The sequence below is a fragment of the Aulonocara sp. 'chitande type north' Nkhata Bay genome, linkage group LG14 (genome assembly GCF_057382095.1).
Source record: "Aulonocara sp. 'chitande type north' Nkhata Bay isolate Kocher_YH1m ecotype deep benthic linkage group LG14, A_spYH_male_GT1.1, whole genome shotgun sequence".
In the NCBI taxonomy this organism is placed as follows: domain Eukaryota; kingdom Metazoa; phylum Chordata; class Actinopteri; order Cichliformes; family Cichlidae; genus Aulonocara; species Aulonocara sp. 'chitande type north' Nkhata Bay.
In genome coordinates, this window is record NC_141357.1 from 6,685,106 (window position 1) to 6,713,071 (window position 27,966).

Consider the following 27,966-nt stretch of genomic DNA (forward strand, 5'->3'; position numbering starts at 1 on the left):
TAATGACTCATGAAGTTATAATTAGTTCTTCAGTATCCATGAAACAGAATAACAATCACTTTATTCATAAGTAATAATGATCATTTTCATAATTACACCTTTTTGCTTGGCTGATTGTAAAGTATTCGGTTAAAGTCCTGCATGTGCTTGTTATTTTTATTTAATTAATTAATTTTTTTAAATGATGATGCTTAGGGACTGCAAAAAGACTAAGTAATTATCAGATTAACATGAAGTGGTGAATAGTAGTAGTGGCATATTTTCTTGCTAGTGAAAAGACAGGAAATAATAATTCACCCAATGATACTGTACACAGATAAATAAGGTATTTCTGTGATCTTCATGGTCATTATTTTATAGAATTTGGTAAAGAAAAACTACAAAATTAATTTCATGCACTGGCAGATCAAGAAGCTTGGAGAAATATTCCAGAAGAGTACTTGAAATTAAAAGAGAGCTTGTCTAAAAGGTGGTTATACCAAATATTGACTCGGAAGCTCATTAGAATTACACCAACTTTTTTTTTTGTAATTCCATGTATGTTTGTATATTTCAAACAACTGCTGCACTTATTTCCCACATGCAGTATATTAATACCATTGTCACGGTGTAGAGATAAGCTTGATTAATTGATTGATGAAGCCTTTATTTGTCACTTGCAATTGCCTGTAGGGCTGCCACTAACGATTATTTTGATAGTCGACTAGTCACCGATTATTTTTGTGATTAGTCGACTAATCACATCATGCATCCATTGGATGTACAACGTACAGCTTATTGCACCAGCATGCATCTGCTCATATATAACTATCATTAGCTTACAGCTTTAAGTGTTTAAGGTATGTGCTAACTAAAAATAAAGACAAGATGATAGTTTATTGAATTTAAATGAAATTTGCAGATTGTTTGTTGAAGTTGGGGGCATAAACTCAGCCGTCTGCTCCTTGCTATCTAAAATATAACAGGACACTGGAGTATATTCTCGAGCATCTCACACTTCTGATAATCAGTTGTCTCCTTGATGTTTGTTCAGCTGTGCAAAAACTATAACTTTAATCTCAGCCAAACCGATTTACTCAGGAACAAATAAAATATGAAAAAAGCCAAACAATAACATTTTTAAGTTATCTAAGTGACTTATATGTCATGTTTAACCTGAGCAGTGAAAGACGGCGGTGGGTTTGAAAACGATTTGCCGGGAGTCTGGTGTTCTCACGGGCTCTAGTGAGCCTTGAACCCCGGCTAGCTATTGAGCTGGTGGGTAACAGACATCTCCGAAAACGTCGGAGCGCTTTTGAAAATATGTGGTGTCTTGATAAACTGAGCAGATATTTGAGGTTTACACAGCTACAATTTCGCCTGAAATTTTGTTAAATGTTTATTGTGACCCAGAAAGAATAATAAGAGTCATATTAAAACTAACTAGCTGCCGCCATTGTTGGAAACTGAGCACGGCCGCGCTATGAATTCTGGGACACAGCTTCTTCTTCTTCGGGGTTTAACGGCAGCTGACATCCTTGTACATGCAGTGCTGCCATCTTCTGTTTCAGTCCGTTATTACACTCTTAAATCCTACTACTTATTCCTGCGTCTTTTGGGATCTTACAAAGCTTCAAACGACGCATCGACTATTAAATTAGTCGTCGACGATTTTGATAGTCGACGTAATCGTGACTAGTCGACTAATCGTGGCAGCCCTAGTTGCCTGCAGCAAAAGTGCAGCATTCCTCGCTGCACTGTACAGCATACACCACATTGTTAAGTCTGTGTTTTGGCGTTTTGTCTTTCGGGTGGCTCAGACCTCTACATTGGAGAGACCAAACAGCCACTTCACAAGCGCATGGCACAACACAGAAGAGCCACCTCCACAGGACAAGACTCAGCAGTCCATCTGCATCTTAAGGATAAAGGACACTCTTTCGAGGATGCCAATGTTCACATTTTGGACAGAGAGGACAGATGGTTTGAAAGAGGAGTGAAAGAAGCCATCTATGTCCACTGTGAGCGACCATCTTTGAACAGAGGCGGGGGTTTACGACACCAAGTCTCTGCCATCTATAATCCAGTTTTGAGATCCCTTCCCAGACGCCTTAACGCCCACTCACATCCTGGGCCATCTGACCTCAGGAATTCGCATGATAAGGTGGGGCCAGGTTTCACAATGAACACACCCGAAACTCTGGCTGATTGGGACCCACGCCCAGTTTCCCACCTTGGCTCAGGCGATTAGAGGATCATCAGGGGGTCCTTTTGTCCCTCTGTGGGGGGTCACTCCCATTAGGTTTATATCTGGGACTCTCCACCATTTGACCTTAGAACTGAAGAAGCTTCTCGGATGAGAGGTGAAACGTCTTCAAGCAACTTAAAGAAGTCCAGACGCTTTTCTTTGCAAGCTCCTTTGACCAAAAGTTAAACCAGTTCCACACCACTGAAGTTGCAGCATTTTTACAAACCAATTCTGGTTCATCCGTTTCATTCAACGATCCGCTTTCGCCCTTCTCATTCTCTGTCGCTGCCATGTGCGTATGAAAACAAAGGCACTGCGCATGTGTGTTTTACCCATATTCTATCGCGATATTTCATTTTCTTATCGTTGCCCAACATTATACCGGTATTACAGTGAACTGATATGGCCCAGCCCTATCGACATCTATATCGTCTAGAGGAGGATAGACTTTGGAGAACCAGTAACTTTTTCTTTCTGAGGCCCACTATCGAAACTTAAGCAGTTCTTTAGATGACAGCATGTCTTTAAAACTGCATCCTTGCATTTAAATGGTTGTTCTTGTGCTGTTCCATGGAGCGCCAGATTCAATTGTATTATAAGATGGGCCTAAAAGTAACACTTATCACATAACATACAGTATGTGATTTCACTTATTTAATCTTTCTTTCCTGGTTAGTTAATGCCTGTATTTTATACTCAATTCCAATTTTATCTTTCTATATATCTTCTATATAACTTTTATTCTTGTGTAATTATTGCCATTGACCTGTTAGCATATTCAGTACTTTGTTAATCATCTTATATTATTCATGTTTTAACCTGCTGTTTTATTGTGAAGCACTTTGGTATACCGTTGGTTTTTAAATGTGCTATATAAATAAAGTTGTATTGTAAAGTTGTATAACATACAGTATCACACATAACAGCATTATCTGATATTTACCATGAGACCTGGAGAGCACATTCATGCTACCAGGGGGATTTGAAAGAGCAGTAAATGGGTTTGAAAGGGCCCACGTGTTAGCATATTTACATGCAGCATTTGTAAAACGTGACCGTAAATATCTGTTTGTGTGGGTTTCTTGAGTTCATTGAATTTAAAATGGAGTTTGAATGTGCATTTTAGACTTCTGGCAGAGAATTCATTCTTCTTGTTGTGGAATTATAAATTCAAATAAGCTTTCCATGGTGAAAGTTTTGTGCTTTTTAAAATCCTGAGGAAATTTCCTTTTCTGATTTAATTAAACTGAAACTGAATTGAGCCTCCTCTAAATATCTGTGTGCTCATCCTTGTTTGTGTGTTCGTGCCAGTATATCGAGCCAGACGTCTGAGATGTCTCTGTGACTGATAAAAAATGAAATGAACCGTAATGAAGATGGACAAGAAGTTGGCTCTCATTTCCTCCTCCTCCCCCTCCTCATTTCTTCTTCCTGATGTTTTTTTTTTTTTGGCTGGATCCTTCTGTCTTCCCCCCCGATTTCTTCTGCCTTCATCTCAGTTTGAAAGCCAGATTGTGAGGCTGGTGACAACATGGGTCACTTTCATTTTCCTGTCAAACATATAAAACCAGATTTCAGAGGAAATCTATGTGTTTGATTCAGTTAATCAACCAGAGATGTGTAAAACGTCATTATGCTAAGGATATAAGCCAAATATGATATTTAAAAGGTTGACTTCTGTGGGGAGTATTCCCATTAATGCCCATAATGTTGAGCTAACTTCTGGTATAATAGCAAAAAATAGAAACTTTTTAAAATTTTTTGCACAAATCCCAGTTGATCTTCACGAGGACCTTTAGGAACTATGAAAACAGCTGCCAGAATCAACCTGAAAACCAAGAACCTCAAATAACCTGCTGCCACATTTCCCGTGAGACAGGGCTGCAATGTTGAATAGTTGCTTAATTAATAGTTTTTCTGAGAAACTCTTCTGAACAATGATGAAGTTCTATGAAAATGTTCACAAAACACACATACACATATGCAAACATGCAATTACAGACCAGCAATAATGAAGGACTGATGAAGAGTGCAGCAAACTGCTGCAAAAAGAACGTGTCTCTGTGGAGGTCTGGAGTGCTTTATGTTATGCTCATGGACCAAGGCTTCTATATAAAACTAATAACAATGTCCTTTCATTTGCCCCCTCCCCAGTCCCTCTTCTCCATCTTTTTTTTACTTCTTTAGTCTCAAGTGTCAGAAACCCCATTACAGTAATTAAGTCAGTGGACCCTCAAAGAGCTCTCGTTCAAACAGCCAGGGAGCGAGAGACGCATGGAGGGGGAGAGATATGGTGGGAAGGAAAGAGATGGATTGAGAGAGCTCAACAGCTCTAAGGAGAGATGAGGAGAGGGAGAGAATAAGTGGTGGATTGAGGAGCGTGGAGGAGGAAAGTAAACTGGGAAGAAAATCACAGCAAGTAACTCTTAGGTGTACATGGAGCCGTTTTTTCTAACTTAAAGAAATCAGCAACACATTACCTTGGAGATGCTGCTGTAATTAGCACAAACAAACAATATTATTTTCCAGATGACTGGCAGGCTCCTCCAGCTTCTGCATTTTTACACCAAACACCGCTCAATGGCTTTATAGCACAAAACAAGAATGTACCCGTCTTCACTGTGCCTTGGTTTCGCTCCAACTTTTTGAGATGAATTGGTAAGGGTACCCACAGTTAATTTGCAAATGGTATTATATTGTGTTAAATACTGTCATACCTTAATAAAGTTAACGAAGAGCAAAAACAAACAGCTTTATAAGATAAATAAATGGAAACAAGTCATCACAATCCATCTACTGATAAGAAATATGAGCTGAAGTTGAAAGCTCTGAGAAAAAAAGCTGTACTGCTGCTTTACTGAATGTTTTGTGACAGTTGCTCAGCACTATAACTACATTGTACTTTTTATTTATTATTTAATCAAATCAAATCAAATCAAATCACTTTTATTGTCACATCACATGTGCAGGTACATTGGTACAGCACATGTGAGTGAAATTCTTGTGTGTGAGCTTCACAAGCAACAGAGTTGTGCAAAATACAATAATGTAAACAAGCAAAATACAAGAATGGCTACATCTGAAACTAATAAATATATGTACAGTATATATAAGTGTATATGCATTTCTGGATGTGTATACTAAATATTTTTCTACACGTGTGTGCGTGTGTGTGTGTGTGTGTGTGTGTGTACACATATTTTACAAATTAAATAGAGTAAACAATAAATAAAATATATAAAAATATACAGAGTTGAGACATGTGCAAAACAGTGGCATTACTGTACAGTATGGAGTGCATAATGTTAAAGTTCCAGTAGTGAAGGTGAGGTGAGGTATTTACCATCTAGCCTTGCCATATTTTTTTTATGAAAAACTGACTAAAAATCAGAAAAAGCTTTGAAGAGAAAGCTAATGTGAGCACCCCAACATCCTAACAAAGACAATGCAAGCAGTTTATGTTAAGATTAAGTTCTTTATTTATAGTTATCCAAACAACTAGAGAAGCAACTCAACTATATGTCTACTTGTTTGGTTATGCCAGTTGAGACCTTAAATGTGCAATGCTGCTTGCATTGCTAAGTCCTGTCATTTGATCTTAGTCATTGTCGCTTTATAGTTAAGTGGGAAAAAGGCTATCTCACTTTTTATTGGGCACAAGGTTTATAAGAACATTGGGCATTGATTCAGTTTAGCTTTTATAATAATTCATACTGACATGAAGTTTCTGGGTTGTGAATATAAGGTGAAAAAATACTTTTCCAATGGAGAGGTCAATAAAGCCAATGATGTGTATAATAATTAATGAATCGAAGGTGCACCTATGCCATTGACAACAATGGCAACAATGAAACAGGAAATGTTTCAGCCTGTTGTACACAGTGACTGCAACAAGCCAAAATTAAAAAAGGAATCAAGGTGCTGAGGAGAAAGTGGCATCACTGTGATTGGAAGCGGGACAGGCTAGCAGACAGCAACCTGAATTCTCAGAGAGAACCTATGAGCATGTGGGAGGGGTGGGAAAAGGACAGGTGTCAGGGCCCCATGATAAAAGGCTAGCAGCAGTGGAGTTCTAGACACTGAGGGGGATGAGCGTACAGGGATGGAAAAGGCTAGGGCTTCAGTGCCAGGAGTGCTTAGAGCTGTACTCCTGCATTGATATTCTGAGCTCATAGTTTGCTGAAAAACCCCTCCTCCTCTTTGCTCTTTTTCCCTTCCTTCGGTGATGTCATCTCTATATGGATCCTCTGGTCAGATGCCACCATCGCTTACATCTCTGTCACTGTCACCATCTGTGCGCACACACATCCACTTAGCCTCAAAGCGACCTACATCTTAATGCACATTTGCTGCAAAGGACACAAATATGTCTGCATTATTAGATGGGTGGAGTCAGCAGAAAACTGGATGGAGTGGTCATGAAGCTGCATATAGTCCATGGTCTGAGATCTACTGAAGGGAGAAAAGCTTTATTGGTTGTTTAGGCTGGATAACCATACCGGTCGCAGCCACTGTGGAGTGGCGTGTTGTTTTTTAATATAAGAAAGTGGTTCCAGTGGTGGCCATTCATGTGGGGGAGAGGTGGGGCCATAAATCATTTCAAATCATTAGGAATTCATGCTTGGGAGTAGAAAGCTGTTGTGTGTGCGCTTGTGTTGCTTTTCTGTGTTTGGAGTCAGAAAAGAATGTGGCCAAAGGCGCCTGCCATTGAGATTTCAGTTTAATTACCCAGCAAACCACCATGAGAGGTAGCAGGAGGCAAATACTAGTATATAATGATCACCTTAGCTTCAAGCTGCAAGGCATTGTCAACTAACAACAAGACAGGTCCAAATGACACTTTCTTAAATCAGCTGGAGAAAGAAATCTACCAGGTCCTCTGCAGGCCTCATGTTAAATTTCTAATATTCAGATGAGTTGATTTGGGAAGAAGGTGTGTGTCAGATGAAGTGTGTAAAGTATGGGAATTTGCCCAGCAAGACCAAGCCACAAGGAGGAAACTACTGGAACGATCTACTTCCCGATTGGCTGTCGATTGATTAAGGAGGTCACCTGAAAGTCATTCTCTTGCTCTCCACCGCCCCCACGTGTGACCTACCCCACAACCCTCCCTGTTCTCCCCTTTCGTCTGTCCAGAATTACAACACAAGGCAATTAAAGCCAACCTGCCAAGCGACTTGCTGTTCCGGGCTCGTAATTTTTAACTCGCCGTAATTAAAAGTGTTACAGCGACAGCAGTGAGAGGGAGGTAAGGATGGGTAGGTGTTGGGGGAGGATGAGTTGAGCCATGATTGATTGATGGATGGAGCAAGGTTGAGATTTGGTTAGGTTGGAAAGGGCATGTTTTGAAAAGGCAAGGTAAGGGCAAAAATCAAAGCTTAGAGTTTGACTGGAGAAAAGGAATGCAGAGGAAAAACAGAGCTACGGGTTGGTAAGGGAAAGAAATTGCATGGGCATGTATCTGTGAAGGAGTGGGTGTCTACTATGCTGACAGGATCCTGAGGGAATTACTAACGAGATGACCACGGTGAACTAATTGTATCTGCTGTGCTCTCTTGTACAATCAATCAGATAGTGCAGTGGAGGCCAAGAGGAGCATGTGTGTCTGTGATGGCTTTTTCTCATGAGATGCATGTTCATCACAATGGAAACAAAACACTTGTTTTCGTTTTCGTCATTTGTCAATGTCGTCAGTCTAATGCCAGAAACGTTAAAAGACAGAGGCTCAAAAACACTGAACCTTTGGGAGAATTTTGCAACTAAGGGTTAGATAGATAGATAGATAGATAGATAGATAGATAGATAGATAGATAGACTCTCCAGTGACAAAAAAGCATAAAGCTAGGTTAAGATAAAAAAAAAAAAACTTTAAATGTATCAGTGACTACTAAAATAGAAGTCAATTTCTATAATGTTTCAATAATAATGATTTGCTTCTTTTGTAAAGCACAACCATAATTTCGTGCCATAGGGTGAATTTTTGGCCATCAGAAACAGCTCAGGCCTTCAATAAATAATAGCTGCATGACATGAAAAGTGTGAGTAGCTAAAATTGTAAGTAAGGAAAATTTTACTTAGCCAAAATATTTGACAAAATGCTAACATTTTTAAAACAATAAGTAACCGTTGACCTGGCTTAAATAGTAAGTAAGAGACATATTTTCAAACCAGTACAATATATTAGCATAACGTAGTGGGTAAATGGTTAAAATGTCCAGGTCCTTTCCTTGTGAGGTTGTTACTGTTGATTCATATCAGAACATAATCAAGTTTATGTAATTAACGGTGTGAAATGACATACAGCTTTACACAAATGCAACACATGATGTAGCTGACTTTATGCCTGAGTTTAGATGTCTTGCTGTATATAAAAATAGGCTGGAACCACACAAGCACAGCAAACACTATGTACAAATATACATTATTCCTTTCTCGCTGTTTTGGACGGTATGGCCTAATATCTCATTTTAATATCCAGCCAGGCTTTATGGCACATTCTCCAGACAGAAAGACACACACACACACACACACACACACACACACACACACACACACACACACACACACACACACACACACACACACACACACACACACACACACAGTGTGCGATAACAGATAGTATAATATGGAAGAAATCATAAGGGTTGAGTTAACAGTTACAAACCTTTCGGTATTTTTCTTCCTTCTGCCTCGTCTATCTTCTCTGCTTCTCTCTCTATCTTCCTTCCTGAGTTTCTGTCCAAATTTTTTATTATCAGGCCCAATAAAAGAGCGTGAAATGAAAACATAATTGGGTTTTAATTTGTCTGTGGTGCTCCAGACACCCAGTGACAAAAGCCCAACCAGATCTCTGCTCACTGCCTCATTAAGGGACAGAGACAAGGAGGAGGTAAAAGTGCTTCCAGGAAATAAATTTTTCTTCCCATTAAAAAAAACTTGTCTCAGCATATGTGTTGATAAGAGCCAGTCATGTGTGTATTTATTTACACTGCTCTGTTTCCTCATGTGTTGGTTTGGTTTACTGTGTGGAATACACATTATGCTCTGCTGCAGGACTAGGTATGCTTAGAGCCTATAAACAAGTGTTCAAGCGGGAAAGCTCAAGTACCCTTAAGTAGCTCCTTATCACCACCTTGACAATGTGTGTAGCCTTGTGTGGATGTGTGTGAATCTGTGTGTATTTTACTCTCTGGCTCGTGGCTGTGTAAGCCTTGAGCTTCTTAAAGAGCCCAGTGGGACAAGTAGGAACCAGAGCAAGTGCTTAACCTGCTCCACTCCCCAAAACAGTGGCTTCACTCTGCACAGGCTCACATTTTTGCCTATCTAGGAACATTCAGCACCCCTCTGTAATATTATAAACTACATTAACTCTCACTTTATTTTTGGTCCAGTTAGAGGCAATATTTACTTTGTTCCAAATAGGACAATTGTATCTGCTGTATCTGCTAAATTTTAACTTTAAGGGGTCTTGATGCATGCTCAATCATCCAGGTACGTAAATCTCCAAAAGTTGATTCTGTTCATCTGGACTTAGCGTTTTCATTGGGAGAAACGTTTCGTCTCAGCTGACTGCAGGTTTCCTCAATCTTATAAACAGTACATTTGCATAATGACTGAAACTAGCCCACTGAAGGAACAATGGGCTGGGAAGTCAGTTCCTTCATCATAATTATGCAAATTCTCATGACCATTGATCAAAAACCACTGATCAAAGCCCACTGATCAATGGCCATGACTACCATTCACAGAGAGTTGGGGGGATGGCTGCAATCACAGCATTGTAAGATGGTGAAAGATGTACCCTTAGATGTACCCCTCCTCAATTCAGAGATGGTCTTTCCCTTTTCTGGTTATATTCTCATCGTCTTTGTACACCTGCATTTATTGACGAGTTTTACTGCAGATTGTTTTTCCAATATTGTAAAATTCATAAAAAAAATAAGTGCTTTCTATTTGGGTGCTATAGTGTCAGGGTCCTGGTATTCTGCATGCTGGCTCATTGATATGAGTAAATGGATGGAACTGAGCAGGAAACATCTGTCATAACAAAAATAATTACTTCAAGTTGTTGCTGCTGAAGGTGGCTCTACAAGCTATTGAATCACAAAGACTACACAGAGTCCTGTGAAATAATTTTTTCACAACATGTATATAACTGTGCATAATATTGCTGAAAAAGTATGAAGTATCCCTACAGTTGTAATGGAGAGCAGAGCTCTTCCTCAGAATAGCCGTTGTCAAACACTGTAATTCAACAATAGCTTATAAAGTGAGATTTTGCGGTACAGCTGGCACGTCTGGGCTGCAAGAACAAACAATTTTTAAAAAATTTGTAATAAGCAGATAGATAAATTATGGGCCAAATTTTAGTGACTAAGGTAAAAGTTGATATGAAAGATGAATTTAGAGTACTCTGTATGTTTGTCTGTTACCTGAATTAAAGTCTGCTGAAATTATGTTTTATCAAAAATAATTTATCTTATATAAAAAGGTGCTGTGAGACTTCCTTATTGGGTACCCTGAGAGTATGAGACAACTCCTGAAATCTAGTGTCAAATATCAAAACTGTGAGAGTTCTAAACTCAACCTAACTATATAAGTGAAAACACATTGAATTCAATTAGATATAGTTGAAGATCAACGTAAAGAGCATGAGCATTACCCAATGACTTGAATGAATTTTAATGCTCAGCAATACACACAAGACAGAGTGGGCAAGCAACACACAACAACAAGTTATGGAACTGACCCATTAGTTACCTTAAACTAGAGATGGACCGATCCGATATTACGTATCGGTATCGGTCCGATACTGACCTAAATTACTGGATCGGATATCGGAGAAAAATAAAAAATGTAATCCGATCCATTAAATATCACGAAAGCACCTCACAAAACTTGCAACACGCCGTAACTCACCTCAGAACGTTAGCACGTCGGAGCAGTATGCATCACGTGATAGAGCGGCTGTGGCATGCGGGACCTGTCGGTGGTCTGGATAGCATGTGGAGCTTCGCTAGCAACCTGGCATTTCATCTCCGACAAAGTTATCCCCGAGAGAAGTAAAGCAAGTGTGTAAGTCCATCTCTGAATGTTTGTAAAGCATTCCTGCGTTAAGCTTAACAAGCGACTGCTTCTCGCTCTCCGGCTGCTACTTCAATCATGAAACTGCTTAATGATCAGCTGATCGGCTTTTCTGTCGCGAGTCTGTGTCTCTGGTTTGTTTTTGGCCCACTTTGCACCAGAAAGAGGAAACCAGCGGCTGAACAACAGCAGCACGTTTAAGCTTGATCAGCTGTTGTTAGAATTTATTTATTATTACTTTCTACTCCAGGATCTTTTTCTACGTAGCTGACGGCTGGTAACTGTGCAGGGGCGGATCTAGCAAAGTTTAGCCAGGGGGGCCAATAGGGCATTAACAGGGAAAAGGGGGCACAAAGACATACTTTTCTTTCTTATTCTCATTTAAAATGTCGAGCTTTTAATAAATAATTATCCGAATCTTACACCCAAAGTTTTAATTTGATGTAAAATGAATAGAAGTCAATTACTGTATATAGTAACTGTTAAGTCTAATATATATACCCTAGTAAGCTATAGTACTTTTTCCTTTGAGAAGGTACCATCTGTGCAGTCTGCAATTTTGTTGAAGAAAGATGTTGAATCTATTTAATATTTCTTGAAAAATAATTGATTTCTGTGCATTTTTTTTCACACTGCATCAAATTAAGGTTGATTACGTTGATTAAGCATCATGAGGTGGAGTGTGAGGGGTGGTTCCCTATTTTTTATTTATTTTTGTTGTTGCTGGGAGTTGGAACCCTATTAGTTAGGTTGCTTAATATTTACGCTAAGTACTCTTTAAAATACCAGAATAGGGAGGATGGTGTAGGTTTAAGTTTATCAGATTGATCAGTATTGCTGAACTATGAAATTTTTTTTTTTTGCATATAGGTATAACAGAATAGCTTTAGTGTAGTTGTTGTTTTAAACTTGAGTATGAACTTATACAAAATGCAGCAAGATATTTAAAAAAAAACAGTTTTGTTGATTAAAAAACACTATATCGGATTCATATCGGTATCGGCAGATATCCAAATTTATGATATCGGTATCGGTATCGGACATAAAAAAGTGGTATCGTGCCATCTCTACCTTAAACTAGCTTACTTTTATGTATTTTAATGAAAGTTTCCTATAGCCACTCTTTTAGTATGGAAGCATACTTATTTTCACTCAAAGTAATGGCCTGTATTGCTGATAACTCATTCACTGAGTTTTTTTTGCAGGTAAAATTTAATCAACAAGGCTCAATCATTTACAGGGAGCCTGTTTCAGTGTGACAAAACAACACATTGCAGTCATGTGTCAGGTTTTTCAATTAAAATGTCAGCACAGAATCTATCTTGTAGACACACAAAGGCATTTTGTGCCCTCAGTGTTATAAATCATGGCTTCAACATGTAATGTTTGTTTCCTATGATTGCAGAAGAGGGAGAAGTGAGGAAACAGAGAGTGAAGCTGGTCGAACAACAAACAGTAAAAATGAGATAATGTGTTTGTAAAAACCCTAAAGACTCTTTATCTCAAAAAAACAGATTTGCTGCCACCCAATCCAAAAACATGTCTGGAAAAATTACTTTCATTGGTTTTGCACAAGCACGACTAACTGTGGATGTTGCAGTGTCCATGGCAACCTACCTGGCTTCTGCTGCCGTGTTTTGCTGAATGGGCCAATGTCGAGATAGCCAGTCGATAACAGTACATGGTGTAATGGACGGACTATATGAAACAAGGCCAGGGGCTACACCACTCCAAAGGTAGGAACACGAACAGAAAAAATGCTGACTGTGTTAAACAAAGATACAACTAAAGTAGAAATAGCCCCAGAGCCCAGCTGTTGAAAAGGAAGAGATGAGAAAGAGAAGCAAATTATTTCAACTGACTCCATTCAGCTTTACTTTGATTTATTTAAGGGGAAACTTATGAAAGGACAAAGGAGAATGTGAATGCCTTTGGCATGAGGCTTTCTTATTACCTGAATGACAGCACAGCAGAATCAATTTTAAACCAACATTATTCACATGTATTATGAGGTGTGAACACAAAGTACAGAGAACATGTCCAAAGAAATCGAAAGTCTAACCCAATTTAAATGTGGCTGATCTTCCATTCAAGATCAGCTTCCAGTGGACTTTAGGACCATTTGCAGCACAGCTACTATTTTTTATTTTTCAAATTAAAGCCACGCTATGTTGCTTTGCAGATATGCCTCTGTAGTCCACACTGGATCTACTGAAGTGTACCAAAGTGGCTTAAATCTGTTAACTTTCTTACTCAGTGGCTCATTGAATGAACCCTATTTTATCAGTGTTTAGGTATGTCTGCACCGGCAACAACCAACAGTAATGACCAGAGCCCATAGAATGCTGGTTAAATCCGCAATCTGTCACTAGCAATGACAGGTGGTGTTTATATATGCAGTCCATTAGTTACACCTTGCTAGTACCAGGTTGGATCTTGGCATTCTTAATGGCATGGAAGCAACAAGGTGCTGGAAAAATCTACAGATTTTGATCTACATTAACATGACAGCAACACACAGTTGCTGTAGATTTGTCAGCTGTACATATAAATCAAGACACATAAGTCCAGGCAATATTTTTCCAATCTTCTGCTGTTCAATTGTAGACACTGTTTTCTATTCTTAAGACAGGACTGGAATCAAGTGTGGTCTTCTGCTGCTGTAGCCCATGTGCTTCAAGATTCAATGTGTTGTCCAATCAGAGATGACCTTCTGCATATCTTTATCTCTCACACAAAGAAGGCCTCTCACTGGATGTTTTATGGACATTAAAATCACTTTGTTCTTGTTTGATGCTCCAATTACACTTCAGCTGCTGACAATTTCTATGAGACACTTCCATGTGATTTGCTATTTGAGCTAATGAGCAGTTGAGTGTATATTATATATCGTGTTCCTTATTTTCCACTGGTAGCTTTTTTCTCTTGTCTAAAAGAGTCATAGTAACTTTATTTTGTCCTCAGCATTGTTGCTGCAGCAGTTTTGCGCAAAAGATTTTTGGGCTAATAAGTTGACCATTTTTAACTTTGATTATTAACAAGAATGAAATCACCCTGCAGAGTAACTTTCCAGCAGCAGTGTGAGTAAATTAAGCCCTGAAAGCAAAAACTTCTTAGAGGTCCCTCAACTTCTGTTGATTTCTTAAAAATCCACACAAGATCGGTGTTGCAAATCTCTCTGTTCCATTATTAGTAAAGAGCAAAATAGCTAGACAGCAGTGTTAACGTTAAGTAAGAAAGCAAACCCTCATAAAATATTAAAACATAAAACCTGTGGAGGTTGACAATTCTTTAAGCCAATACAGACAACAGAACAAACCTTACAAAGAAAGAACACACACACACACACACACACACACACACACACACACACACACACACACACACACACACACACACACACACACGCTGTGAAAATGAAAATGAAATATTTTAAGTTTGTTTTTGAAAGTAGACACAGTTCTAATTGACCTCGGGTGAGTGGATGGTCCTTTCAAAGAACAGGAACGCAGTAACTGAAAGCCACTTACATCTAGTTCTGGGAACAGTTTAACAGTCTGCTGCTGATGACCTGAGAGGCCTAATCCGGTTATAGACAGTGAGTCAGATAGGACCAAACCATTGAGTGCTTTATGAACCGGTTGTTTTTGTTTAATCTTCTGGAAAAATAAAAACAACATAAAAACAAAACAAACAAACAAAAAAAACCCACAGTCATGACAGGTCTCTGCTGGATTTGTTCTTGTTCCTGTTTCTGTAGTAAGTTGCTTTTCAGCCCTTCTTTAGTTCTCAAACTGTCCAGTTTTCTCAAACCTTAAAAGGCACACTACACACTATGCAGAGATAGGCTGAGGTTTTGCCTAATGGCTATTTGAGAATAATGTTGTAGCAAAAATACTCATTTCTAGTTGTCAGACAGCTTTATCTTTGGCCTTTTTCAGAGATTGAACTAAAGAAATGGAAACAATATATATAACGGGCTGCAAAGTGCCAAAAGATACAATTTAAAATGAGCTATTTGTTAAGTTTTCGTTTATGTGTAAAAACAACATTGGTTCATCCCTTAAGTTAGGTAGGTTATGCTAGTCAGGTGTTATGTACAAGAAAAGGAGAAAGAAAGAAAAAACATAAAGATATGAGTGGAGGCTCAAGACTTTTGCACAATACTGTAATTTCTTAGTGAACTCTCTTTCATTGTTCCAATTACTATAGTATTTTGCATTGAGATAGACATCAAAATATTCAGACAGGTTATTTATCGAATGCAATAACTAACCTGCTTTGTTTTTTTAAGTGCAGTGCATAAGAATCAGCTGTAATATTGGAACTCTTTATAGCACATTCATTTTAGCGTCATGCTTTGCTAGTTTATTTTATTACAACTAATTAAGCATTTCATCAAGCTTGCTTGCTGTTAAAATCCCCAAACCAAAGAACCCTCAAAGAACCCTTGTACGTTCTTTTACACAGAAACACACAGCTCTTGTGTCAGCTTGCACTCCTTGTGTTCATTGTCATTGTCTGCATAACACTAAACAGTACAGTGTTCCTGTTTCCACAGAGTTCCTTTACACATCACAGTTGCCTCCTGGGAGGGATTTTCTGCATGTAATAGTTTTACTCCATATCACACTGCATGCAGACACACACACAAACACACATAAACACACACACAAAGACTGTCGTGCCTGATTGCAAGTTAAACCAACATGAAATGAAATGGAAAAACAGCCCCTCGCTTTCTAATCTGCTTAATCGACACCTCCTCCTATCTCTTTGCCTCTCCTCTTTCCATTTCTCCTCATGCAATTTCTTCATGCTGCCCCCTTTATAAATAATCTGTCCAGCTCTCCTTCTATTCATTTAACAACTCTTTACCTGATCTCACCTCTGATCTAATCTTCCACCTCTGGCTCTGTGTTTCTGCGTGTCGCCACCTCTCCTCCCCCATCAGGCTCGGTCGGGAGAGCGGAGTCAGTTCAGGGATGTAACCTCTGTGTGCCCTGCTTTCTCTCCTTCCACTCAATCCATCTTTTCTAAAAAAACATAAATACGAGTTTCCTATTACATCAGTCTGATGAAGCCAGCAGCTGAGACAAGATTACATTACTGCTGAGAACAATATACTTGTGTATGTGTGTGGGAGAGTTTGTGTGTGTGTGTGTGTGTGTGTGTGTGTGTGTGTGTGTGTGTGTGTGTGTGTGTGTGTGTGTGTGTGTGTGTGTGTGTGAGTGCTGGTCTCCACATATGTGTTTGTGTCAATAAATCAATCCATAAAATTTGATTTTCTCTTTCTCCTTTGGGAATGTGTGTGTGTGTGCATGTGTGTTTGTAGATGTATGCTTTTGCTTCCACTTTGTGCATTCATGACATGCAGCCAGAGGAAAAGGACATCACTGTTTTCTTGTGTGTCAGCTCCAACGAGACAAAAGGCAAAGTGAGAAAGTCCAATATTATGCAAAAGAGACTTGGATTCAATCATGTATTTGTGTGTGTGTGGTTGGGGGGGGGGGCACTGTAGTGTATGTGCCTGCAAATCACATTGATGGCAGCTATAATTAAATTGTATGTACTCCCAGAGATCATGTCTACCTCTCTCTCTGTCTCTTATCCAGTCTCTCTGTCTTCCTCTTTATCACATGAGCAGGAGATGGCCGTTCTGCCTATGTGCTTGAAAAAGAGGAAGTCAATAAAAAAAAATGAAACAAAAAATATGCTTTATTATTGGATTATAATGCTGTTTGCCATCCAAAAATATCCACATACTTACCATTCAGGGCCCATTTCTGGATTTTCTAGTCAAGTTGTGAGATTTCCTGCTTTGGAAATGAAACTCTGGAAATAAGTGTGAAGAATGAAGGCATGTGATATTTTCCATTTTATTTGTTGTCTGCAAAACAACACCTACATCTCCACAAAGTTTACATTTTTAAGCATCTATACCTGATACCTTAATTATGTATCAAATGATAATGTATAATGTGAGAGGTGCTGCTCATGTTCACAAACCCAGAGAGAATTATCAGCTTAATCTGACGCTCCCGTTGGCATTTACAGAGCTTTATACACCAATTGAGCTCATTGTTTAGCTGTCCAGGTTCACTGTTCTATGTCCTTGCTCTCAAAAAGCTCTTTTCTGCCACACTGAGCAGCTTTAAAACCCCAGTGTATACCAACTTCAGTGGAGGCAAAAGGAATGTGTTTACCATTCAGACCCAGATATTGATGTTGTTGGAGATACAAATATTCACAAATAGACTGGTGCTTACTCTATGTAGTGCTTTTCTACTCTAACTGAGCACTCAAAGCAGTTTTTCGCAGCAAGCCTCATTCACCAACTCACATTCACACACACAATTTCTTTCTATACCTAAAGCACATTGTCTAATATCTGCACATGCACTGACATCGATGTATCGGGAGCAACTTGGGTTTCAAAATTTTCCCAAGTACTCTTTAACATCGCTGGGCTGCTTGATGACCAGCTCTATCTCCTGGACCAATATTGCCCCTGATATTGGACTTGAATGGACAGTTGGTGGTGAAGCAATACTAAGAAAATAACCTACAGTATGTGCAAAATGTTGTTGTGTTCAATACTGCAACTGTTTTAGGTGTAGACAATACTTGTTCATAGCATTTCCACTGGTGGGACTGTATCCGGGACAGAAGTGGCATTTACTCTTTAAATCCAGCTCAAAATAGTCATTTTTGTGACGTTTAAAGATGAATGTAGCATTCTTGGACTTCACTGTTAAAGATGCTGTTGAAAAGTTTTAGAATACTTTTGAAGACATCACTGTTTAGTCATGCTTTGTTATGAGGCTGTTATTCATTCTCGAATGTATGTTTTTAAATCTCATGCTGCCCTTGCAAAGGGGACAAGGAAATTTATTGTATTTCAAAATTTCCCTGAGGGTCCTCTGTGTAGAGCCCAAGGTTGTTCATGTTGGCCTTTCACTTGTGAAACTGTTGTTGACTATACTGCAAAAAACCCCCAAACAAACAATGTGTCCTTTTATCCACCCTTTCATTTTATAAAAGTTTTCAGAGTAAACTAAAAACGTCTCCATTAAAGTGAACAGTATGCCTGAGCACACGCTCAGTAGTGCTGTGTGATACTGCAGATTGTCATATCAATACCAATACAGGGAAAGTATTGCAGATACTGATACTTTTAACATATAAAAGTATCTTATGTAGGGGAGAGCAGTGTGTCATGATTTATGAGATTGTGGAGGTAAACACAGACGACACGAGAGCTCTCGATTAACGCTTACTCATCACCACACAACTAAATACTTTTCCCTCCAAAACACAGCAACAAGACTTCCTGAGAATTGGGTGTGAGTGGAGCCCTCTAGTGGTCCACCACACATCCCCCCCCCCCCCCCCCCCCCCCCCCAATACCCAGTAAGGTCATCCCCTAGTCCAGAACCCTTGCTTTAATCAAACATCCATGTGGCGGGGCGTGGCCTGCGGTGCCGTGCAGAGGAGGCGGATGCACCTGCACGGCATCCGCAATCACGCCCCACCGAATTAAATATTGTACTGGGTCCTGTGGTTGGGTTGTTGGTGTTATGTTGAGCTGGCAGCGGGAGAGCTGCAGCTCTGAGTGTGAATGTACAACAACCGTGTAGGGATTAATAAAAAATTATCAAAATGCCACTGGGTCTGCCGTGTATGTTTACAGTCCAGAACGGCTGAACTGGGGAGGTGGAGAGCTGGCTGAGGGGAAACGAGCCTGAGGACCAGGCTGGCATGGGCGGTCAGGAAAAGCTGAAGATAGCTCGGGCCCCGCCAGGTGGGGGGCGCTCCCAGAGGAAGAAGCAGAGTTGTCCAGTCCAGTGGAAGGCGGACGGCCACGGCGGGGGGCCTGAGCCGGCACCACCTGATCATCCAGAAGCACATGTGCCGGTTTAAGTCTGTCAATAGAAACAGCCTCCTGCTGACCCCCAAAGTCCAAAAGGAAATGCTTCCGGCCCGGTTGAATAACCCTAAAGGGGCCGTCATAAAGTGGACGCAGCAGAGGCCTATGAGTGTCATGCCTGACGAAAACAAACTGCGAAGAATCCAACGACCTCGGAACAAAGGTGTCGGGCAGACAATGGTGCACTGGGCCAGGAACAGAAAACGAGTCTCTTGGGGGACAGAGAGACAGCACAGAGGGAGCGAAGCATGGGGGTGGGCTCTCGGGCAAGAATTCCCCGGGGACCCGGAGGGGCTGGCCAAGGACAAGTTCAGCTGGGGAAACCCCGAGGTCTTCTTTAACCTTGACCCCCAGGCCGTCAGCCATGGCAGACCAAAGCTCGGAAACGAACCGGGGGGCCCCCTTTCTTAGGTGATATCGGCGGGGGGACAGAAACACGAAACCCACGTTGACAAAAATGCCCTGGCCACCGCTGCTGCTGTAGTGAATGCCAGAGGCACTGCCTCGGGCCAGTGGGTTGTGCGGTCCACTACAGTCAAAAGGTGCGTGAAACCTTGTGACTGCGGCAGAGGACCAACCAGATCCACATGTACATGATCAAAACGGCTCCCTGGTAAATGGTAAATGGCCTGTATTTGTATAGTGCTTTACTAGTCCCTAAGGACCCCAAAGCGCTTTACGCATCCAGTCATCCACCCATTCACGCACACATTCACACACAGCAGGCTGGGCCCGCCGTTCCACACGGGTCTGTCCTCTAGTACAAGGCCCGTTTGTGCAGCCCGAAGGGCAAGGACGTCCGGGTCGACCTGTTGGTCAGCGGCCATAGTGTCAAAGTCTATGCCAACATAAACGGGAGAAACCAGCGCACGCGACAGACAGTCAGCCACGCAGTTGGACTTACCAGCCACGTGCTGAATGTCAGTTGTGAACTCGGAAATGGCTGCCAAATCAGGAGGGACTATGCGCTTACCTGCTGCTCCTTGGCAGGTAGCTCCATGCCCTCCTGGGTTTTAATTGCACCTTAGAACACACATGCATCAACACTACAATGAGCGGGTGGAGGGAGGTTTGGAGTCTTCTCCCACCCCCATTCTCTGCGGCCTGCTGGAGCGGGAGGGCTAGGTGGAGTTGGCCGTCCGACTGCGGTCTGGAGTGTGGGGCCTCCCTGCTGCTACGGAGTCGGGGTGGTCTGCCTCTCCCCACCGCAGGGAAAAGGGTAACACCACCTGGGTCTGGGTGCAGTTCCCCCCTCCAGGGGCAAGGGTACCTAGACCCGGTTTGTAGAGTACGCTTGGGGAGTGTGATCGTGTGTACAGCGTCTCTTTATGTCTGTCTCCACGTTGGTTGAGTGTGGAGTGAGTGCATATGAGAGCATGAGGGGGGGAATGGATGTTTGTGTCTGTGTGTGCCTGTATGTCTGTGTCTATATGTCAGGTTGGGTATCAGACGCCACCTCTCTGGGGACACCTCAGGCCCTCCAAGGTTTGGAGGCCTATCTCCATCTACCACCACTTCCCCTGCCGGTGGCGGACTCCCTCAGGTGTCGGTGCGTTGGTGGTTCCTTGTGTCTGGGGGTGGGCGTCCAGGTACACACCGGCTCACTCCTTGGCGGCCGCTTATCGGGGCCTGGAGCCTGGGGCTCGCTCGGGCCCCTTCGGGGGTGGGGTGCCCCCGGCCTCTCGGCCTGGGGCTCGGTCACTCAGGCACAGCTGGCGGCCGGCGGAGCTCACGGGCGCGTCACTGCAACTCCCCCTGGCTTCTGCTCCGCGGCTGCTGAGTGAACCCTCATCTGGGACTCTCCTCAGCTCTTACTGGAACAGTGGCGCGGCTGCCCCTCTGTTGGTCTTCCATGGTTTCTTGTGTTCTGGGGGCCTCTGGATGTCTGGAGTTTTGATCTCCTCCATACCTGCTTCACACCCTGGAGGACGGGGCTGTGGCCCCCCCACACTCCCTAGCAGATCGTTACATGGAGAAACCTTTGGAATACAAGCGCGCTGATCCACACAGGTATGCACACGGGTGTTCACTGCTCGTAGACCCAAATTACACCTTTCTTGGCTGCTACTTCGAAGCACATCTGTCCTGCGTGCTGCACAACAACATTGAATATTTAGTATTTACTGCTGTTTACACTTAGCTAGATTAATGCGATGGTGTTGTGTTTAGTATGTTGCTTTGTTTTGTTTTGTTTTTTTTGTCTTTTTTTTGCTTGTTTTCTATTCTTCTCTCAACAGGTGATCCAGGAGATTTTTATTTTTTTTCTCCCCCCCTTTCTCACTGTCCCTCTCCCCTTCTGTTTTTCCTTTCCTTCCTCTTTCTTTCTCCCTTTCCTATCTCTCACTCATGTCTGTCCCGTCTGTAACATCTGAAAATAAAATATAATAAATAATAAAAACAAAGATCGACCAAATGGACCAATACGGCAATGCCACGATGATCCATTTGGCAAAGTAAATCCATTGGGTATCCTTGTTGGTCTTCAGACAACAATTCTGATGGCTAAAGAACCAAATGGGACAGGCGGCAGAAAAAAAAAAAAAAAAAAAAAAAAGGAAATGGCTGCCAACTGGCGCTGCTTGCGCCCACGCCATGTCTGACGCATCGGTGGTCAACGCAATCTCTACCGACGGAAACGGGTGGGCCAGCAGGGTGGCGTTGGCCAGCAGGGTGGCGTTGGCCAGCAGGGTGGCGTTGGCCAGCACGGCCTTGGCCCCAGAAAATGCCTGGATGTGTTCAGGGAGCCAATCAATCGGGTCCTTCCTTAGCTGTTTTACCCTTCAAGGCAGCATAGAGAGGCTGCAGCAGGTGCGCAGCTCTGGGGAGAAAGCGGTTGTAGAAATTGACCATCCCCAAGAACTCCTGCAGCGCTTTAACGGACGTGGGACGTGGAAAATCCGAAACCGCCCGGACCTTGTCCGGCAACGGAACCACACTTTCAGCCGAAATGCGGTGGCCCAAGAAATCCAGAACCGGCAACCTGAACTGGCATTTGGAAGGGTTGATGATCAGGCCGTGCGCCGCCAAGTGCTGGAAAACCTGACGCAGATGGGACGCGTGCTGACTCTCAGAACAGCTGGTCACCAATATATTGTCAAGGTACACGAAGACGGAAGGCAGCCCGCGCAAGACAGAGTCCATCAACCGCTGGAAAGTCTGGGCAGCGCCTTTCAGGCCGAACGGCATGCACAAAAACTCAACAGGCCGAAAGGGGTAATAAAGGCAGTTCTGGGAACATCTTCGGCGCGCATGGGAACCTGGTGATATCACCGCACCAAGTAAATTTTAGAGAAAAATCGAGGTGCCGGTGAGGTGGGCGGAAAAATCCAGGGCATCGATTAAGCGTCTGTTAGCGACATTGACCAGCAGTCCATGGGCACAAAGAAAATCGGCGCCCAAAATAGGTACAGAGCTAGCGGCAACAACAAAGGTCCATTGGAAATCCCGACCATAAAAACAAACAGTCACGAACCTTTCCCCGAACGTTGCGATGGGAGAACCATTAGCTGCAATAAGCTGCGGTCCGCAGCCCGCTGCTAAACTGTCGGCGCCGGTCGGGGGAAGGAGGCTCTTCTGGGAGCCAGAGTCGACCAGGAAACGTCTCCCGGAGCGCGAGTCTTCTATGAAGAGCAGTTTTCCTTTGTCGCCAGCGGTCGCGGCCGCTACTGCACGCTGGCGGGGCCCATGTCCCAGGGTCGGAAAAGCACAAGGCTTTCACTTTGTGCTTTACTTAGCGCAAGGTCAAAGCTGGAGCACCAAAATGCTGATGGTAGAAACAGAGGTCCCGTCCGTGGTGTCGCTGTACCGTGATCTTTGCCGTCAGCGAAGGATCTGAGACGTTGGGGCAGGTCGGCGGGGAAGTGGAAGGTGCCGCCGGCGAGGCTGGAACTAGGCCGTGATCGTGGAAAGTGCGGGTAGCCACGAGAATACGATCCACTTCCTCAGCCAGGGAGCGATAATCCTTTGCGCCCAGAAGTGGAGAGTTGGAGACGCCGGCTCTCATGGCCGCCGGCAGCTGTCGGAGGAAGATGTGGGTGAAGAGGAATCCCCCGTCATCTGGTCCGAGAAAGGATAGCATGTGCTCCATCAGTTCGAGAGCCGTACTTCCACCCAGGCCTGAGAGGGAGAGGAGCTTCTCGGCTCGCTCTGCGTTGGAGAGGGCATAGCGCCGAAGAAGCAGTTCCTTAAGGGCGGCGTATTTCCCTCGGGTGGGTGGGTCCCGGAGGACAGTCAACGCACGACGGGTGGCTAATGGGTTGGAGAGAACCCACCACATGGTGATATTTCGTGTCGTCAGCCGAGATGCCACGAAGGGCAAACTGAGCCTCCACGTGCACGAACCACGACGGGGGATCGTGAAGCCAAAAGTCCAGCAGCTCGAGCGCCACAGCAAACGCAGCTGCAGGAGGAGGCAGAGGGCTGGCGGCTGCTGATGCATCCAGAGCGGAGTCGGTGCCACCATCGGACTGCAGCATGTTCGAGTCAGGGGTCACCAATCTTGAGGTAAACATAGACGACACGAGAGCTCTTGATTACCACTCCTCGTTTGTTACTCATCACCACACAACTGAATACTTTTCCCTCCAAAATACAGCAACAGCACTTCCTGAGAACTGGGTGTGAGTGGAGCCCTCTAGTGGTCCACCACAAGATGACCCATAATCAGTTTGCAAATTCTGAACACATTTACCACTAAATCACTGTGATTTTTACTTTCCACAACAAAACACTCTTTTTTTTAGCTTTTTTATGTATTTTTTATGCATGTATTGTATGAATTTCTTTGAGAAGTGAAATGTAAACGTGCCTGTCTCTAAAGCACTTTTGGTCAGCTTCTGTTGTTTAAATGTTTTATAGGCTATAAATGAAAAAGATGTGACAGTTGACATTAAATGCTTCAGATGCTTTGAGGTATATTTTTTTTTCATTTATTTAAAAAAAATAACTCAGGGGGCTACATACTGAACTTAGGGTATGGCAATGATCTATTGTGCTAGTATTGATGATTGCAATAACAGCATTGGTATTAATACTGATTGATATTTTGATCTGATCAACTCTATTACTTAGGAAAAAAAAAAAGATAAAACAGACCTATTATGTGACCAAAAGGTTTAAATACTTACTGTTCCATCTGTTCCCCCTCAGCAAAAGTGAATATAGACATATTGAAAAAGAAAAAAATGAGCTAGGCAGCATTTTCTTCACTAATGATAGTAGTAAGATAGTGATATCCAGACATATAACGCACATGAACTGCTTTCTTGGGTTTCATTAGTTTTTTGTCAAACCTTTAATTGCAATCAGCCTACCAACTTAACACCTTCTCATCCCCCTCGCTGAGTCCCAAGTCTGAAAGAGTGACAGCAAAGATTGGGAGATAAGAAATCTAAGCAGATGGGCCTCCACCCAAAGCTCCATTGTAATTTCTTTGTTAAAGAGGGAGGGATTGGCTTGCGTGATCATAGTTGGTACCTCAAGTTGGCATTTGTAAGACTGACACTGTGATGTGAATTTTATTATTCTCCGTAATGAGCTGACAGTTATTGCATTGTTGAGCCTTAATTGTGTTGGACTGGAATTGGCTTTTCGATAATGAAGAGCCACCTTCAAGATTTGTATTCAATTTTCTTGCTCCTCTTATTCCCTATCACCTGACATTACACCTTTTCCTGAAAGCATGAAAATAGTGTGGGAACAGACCCCAACACACATTTATGATAAATGCATACAGGAATACCTGTCTTGAACGTTTGCTGTGGATGTACAGTTAGGTCCATTAGTATTTGGAGAATGGAGAATTTTTATAACTTTGCCTCTGAACACAAACACGGTGAGCACAAACCTTCAGGGGTTTAACAAAAGCATTGCATCAACTCTTTAAAAAAATAGTTATTTTTGAACAGTCCCCCATTTCAAGAGGCTCAAAATTGGTTGCACAATTGACTGATAAGTAATTTGATTACTAGGTGATGCCTGCTCCCTTGTTGTTTTCACGACAAATTAAGGAAATAAGGCTTCAGTCACATGGGCCTAGAGACTGCTCAATGACCCCCTTGGCAACTGCTGGCCGCTAGTGAAAAAAAGGTTGGTAAGCGGCTTTTTGAGGTAGTTGGTAGTCGCTGTAAAATCAATTCTAAAGAGAACACTGAACCAAAAATCTCCTTGTGATTGCTTTGTCACTAATAGATTGCTGCAGTTGGCCCTAGTTTGCATGGAGGATGACTCATCTGCAAAAACTTGACATTTAGCCTCTGATCTGTGGTGAAATGTAGAAAAGTAAACATGGCATCTTCGCCTTTAAAATAAAGTTGTGCCTTACACAATAAACACATTTTAACAGCAATATTCAAAGATTACTTTGAATATTCACAGTTTCATTACAAAGTGGTTAATAACTGGTGAGTGCTTCGAGACAAGTTGGCATCTTTAACACAAAGTACTGGAGACTGAAGCAACCTGATAGTAACAATGACACTCTTTGTGACCAATTTCATGCTATGACTACAAGTAACTTCCACCAACCATGCACTACCCAGTCATGGAATTCACAGTTATCCCTGTGACCGGTGTTTACCAGGGGGTCACTGACTGGTTTCTGGACCTGCATAAATGGGGCTCAGTAAGTGTCTTCACAGGAACTGCTAACAACCTCCAGCAACCACCGATAGTTGGTTTTGCAAAGTTACAGAAAATGTTAGTTCACAACAAGCACACCAAGTATGTGTTAAACACCTAAAGGATGGAGTTGAAATCTTTCAAGGCTGAAGGTGAAGAAGCATAATCAATACACAGTTTAGTCACAGCATGGAATCTGCGTATTAGTACTATTCACCAAATAGGATCGCTTCGTTCAAGCACTATTTCCACTGTTCTGTTCTAGCAACTGTATATCATTCATCAAATGAAAGGAGGCGATCAAAGCTGCGGGGGGCTGCAGTCTCTCCTCCTGACGTGCTTCATCAGTCCCGGTGGCTTCAAACAGAGCATCAGTAGGTGGGATTGTTGGGCACCCAAACTGTCAAAGCAGATGATCAAAATCTCCCTCACAGACTTTAATTAATCCCAATATACCAATAATTAATAAACTCAGCTCCCTGTTGATTTTGAATTATTTGATGATTTCCCTGTCAATAACTCTTTTAAGGTGCTGTTTGATTGTTTTGAGAGACTAATTGGGTGTAAAATCAGCATAAAAAGAGAAAGTTGAAAGCAGTATTAAAAAAATTTGTGAGCTTTCAGATTTTTTATGCTTTTTCATTTTTGGAGTCAAAGCTGATCTCCATTACACACAAACACGCACCCACCCACACACACACACACACACACACACACACACTGACAAAAAATCTTCATGGTTAAACAACTGCATGGCCATGAAAAGTTCAGATAAAGCAATTCAACCACAAAACATCTGCCCTTTCTCTCTCTCTCTCTCTCTCTCTCTCTTTCTCTCTCTCTCACACACACACACACACACACACACACACACACACACACACACACGTAGAAACGCCGCAGGCAACAACTCCAAACAAGATTAGGCCCCCTGTTGATGACACCTGTCAATACAGCTTCGCCTAGAGGATGCAGTTGATGTTGCGTGATGATTCATTACACACATCTTCACACACAAGCAGACCCACACTCATGTCCAAACACTCGTACACATTTACACAAACACCTCCATGATTTCTTTTTTTTCTTTGCTCCTTTTAATTTTGACAGCTGAATATATTCCATACTGGCTGTTCTCCACACTGTGTTCCCTTTTTTCTAGATCTCTGTTTGCCTCAGCTTTATTTGAAGTTCTTTCCTCTCTTAAACACAAAAAACAACCAAATGCTCACGTACCTGTCTTGTTCTTGATGCATCTTATTTCCAAAGTCTGCTTTCTGTAAGCCTCAATTAATCCCTGAGACTTTCAGGTGAAACAGCCACCTTATTTTCAGACATTCTGTCATTCAGCTGTTTCTCTCTATCTCTCTAGTTCGCTCTCTCTCTCTCTCTCTCTCTCTCTCTCTCTCTCTCTCTCTCGCCAGGGCGGAACTCATTATGGGTTCACGCCCTTGGACCACGCCCTCAGAGGAGGACACACCTGTGCCTCATCAGTGTGGATGGCATTTAAGCCAGGAAGCAACGGCTGTTCTTCGCTGGATCGTTGTGAGAATCGCGTCAGTGAAAGTCGAGCGTCTAGCAAGTGTTTTTCCATGTAGTTGTGTGTTTGGAATCTAACGAGCGTTTCTTTGTGTACAGACCCTCTGGACTGTTTTCCCTGGTGTTCCCTGAGTGACGAGTGTTTGAGTGGATTTGTGTTTGGATTGTTTGGAGAGAGACGAGAGTGTTGGATTTCCCCCGGAGCCCTGCCCCTCTCACCTTTTGTAGATAGCACTGCCCCGCACCTTTTGTATATACACTCATTGGACATTGTTCATTAATAAATTCTCTTGTGTGCATCAATCCCCGGAGTCCAGCGCATGAGTCCACCTTGTACACCGTGACACATTCAGCAGTTTATGAGACTGAAGACATTTCCCTGGTCTGTTGTGAACAGGCTGAACCTTTGGTGCAGTGACATGTGACTGAAAAACATTTTTATCAGTCCTATCTTTAGTCTGTGCCCTGAAAAGGTTGCTTATATAAGTTATTCAATAAGTATTAAAGAATAAGAAGCTGAGGCAATTTAAGATGATAAAGTATCTGACAACCAGACTAGCATGGT

At 42.3% G+C, this 27,966-nt stretch overlaps 1 pseudogene; it reads right to left on the reverse strand.

Annotated features, from left to right (window-relative positions):
• Positions 1-22,529: 22,529 nt before the first annotated feature.
• LOC147313984 (uncharacterized) lies at positions 22,530-23,719 on the reverse strand (annotated as a pseudogene).
• Positions 23,720-27,966: the final 4,247 nt, after the last annotated feature.